At 42.3% G+C, this 1965-nt stretch overlaps 1 pseudogene; it reads left to right on the forward strand.

The window, feature by feature from the left end:
- Positions 1-274: 274 nt before the first annotated feature.
- LOC122490430 lies at positions 275-1249 on the forward strand (annotated as a pseudogene).
- The last annotated feature ends 716 nt before the right edge of the window (positions 1250-1965 follow it).

A 1965-nucleotide genomic window follows, 5' to 3' on the forward strand; every position in this document is an offset into this window, starting at 1 on the left:
AAATATTTCAATTTTTTAACAACTTGATCATGAGGAAATGACCTAGACTGCAGTAATTTTCTGTCACTTATCCCTTATCAGAGGCATTTTATTTTCTGAATACATCATCTAATGGGTCCAGGACTGAACAGAGCTCCCCTCTGTGCAGCAGATATGCACTTCTGCTTCCATCCTTCAGATTTTGAATATTTCTGTTCCATATTCAAACGTCCTCAACTGTCCTTTCAATTGGAAAACAAAACACAAACACAAACTCTGACTGTCTTCTACAAACATGCTAAGGTGAAGAAGGTATTGAGCTTTTTCAGGTTGCAAAGAACAGAGAAACACTTAAGTTACCTTCAGGGAGGAACTTTTTCTAAGGCTGTACAGGTAAGTAAGAAAAATAGGAAACGGCTTTTTCCCATCTTGCAAGATGGTGGGTGAAAAAAGCTGAGAAGTGAGATACTAAGGAGAAGAAACCTAAAACCTAGAAGGCTGATGCTGGTGGCAGGGTTCAGAAGGGTAACCTCAAGGCTAAAACGGCAAAGAAGGGGAAGTGGGAAGTCCCATGATAGCTGAAATCCTGTCCTAGTCAGAGGAATTGGCAGATATTCCCCCATTGACTATGTATTCCAGAAGGGCCATGTATAAGAGGAAGTATTCAGCAGCTAAATCCAGGGTTGAAAAGAAAAAGAAGTTTCTTGCTATTGTCACAAAACCAGTTGGTGGTGACAATGGTGGTACCCTAGTGATTAAACTTTGAAAAATACCTAGATATTATCCTACTGAAGATGTGCCTTGAAAGCTGTTGAGCCATGGCAAAAAACTTTTAAGTCAGCATGTGAGAAAACTGTGAACTGGTGCCACTCCTGGGACCATTTTGATCATCCTCACTGGGGGCAACAGAGGCAAGAGGGTTGTTTTCCTGAAGCAACTGAGCAGTGGCTTGCTACTTGTGACTGGCCCTCTGGCCCTCAATCGAGTTCCTCTGTGTAGAACACACCAGAAATTTGTCATTGCACCTCCACCAAAACATCTCACTGATGCTTGCTTCAAGAAGAAGCTGTGTAAACCCAGACACCAGGAAGGTGAGATCTCTGACATGGTGAAGGAGAAATATGAGATTACAGAGCAGTGCGAAGTTGATCAGAAAGCTGTGGACTTGCAAATTCTGCCACAAATCACAGCTCTTCCTCAGCTTCAAGGCTACCTCTGCTCTGTGTTTTATGTCACAAATGGAGTGTATCCTCACAAATTGGTGTTCTAAATTTCTTACAAAGAATCTAATTTAATAACTGATCCATTAGAAAGAAAGAAAGAAAGAAAGAAAGAAAGAAAGAAAGAAAGAAAGAGGGGTACCTGGGTGGCTCAGTTGGTTAAGCATCTGACCCTTGATCTCAGCTCAGGTCTTGATCTCAGGGTTGTGAGTTACGGCCTCGCATTGGGCTCCATGCTGGGTGTGAAGCCTACTTGAAAGGAAGAAATGAAGAGAGAAAGAAGGAGAGAAAGAGAGAGGAAGGAAGGAAAGGAAAGGAAGATGGAAGAAAAATAGGAAATGGTCTGTGTAGGCCTTGAGGAGAGCTGGAGTGCCATTCAGGATATAACATGGGATGGGGTGGCCTGGCAGAGAAGAGGAAACTGCTCTCTGTCCTTGAGCATAATGACAGTAACTCCTTCATTTCACAGCTCTTCCGGGGCCTGAACAGATTACCTCCACATCAGCTCCAAACTTCTACCTTTGCTGCTTCTCTCTCACCTGTCTCTTCTTTCCTCTCTAGTACCACAACTTCTACAAGTTAGCTACTCTTCTTTCCTTTTCTTTTCTTTTCCTTCTTTCCTTCTTTCCTTCCTTCCTTCCTACCTTCTGTCCTTTGTTTTTGCCTTAGGGTATGATGGTATCACTAATTTGTGGGCGTATTGCTCTTTCTTAAAAAATTTTTTAAAGTTTTATTTATTTATTTTGAGGGGGGGAGGGGCAGAAAG

The sequence above is a fragment of the Prionailurus bengalensis genome, chromosome B2, assembly GCF_016509475.1.
Source record: "Prionailurus bengalensis isolate Pbe53 chromosome B2, Fcat_Pben_1.1_paternal_pri, whole genome shotgun sequence".
NCBI classification, from domain to species: Eukaryota; Metazoa; Chordata; class Mammalia; order Carnivora; family Felidae; genus Prionailurus; species Prionailurus bengalensis.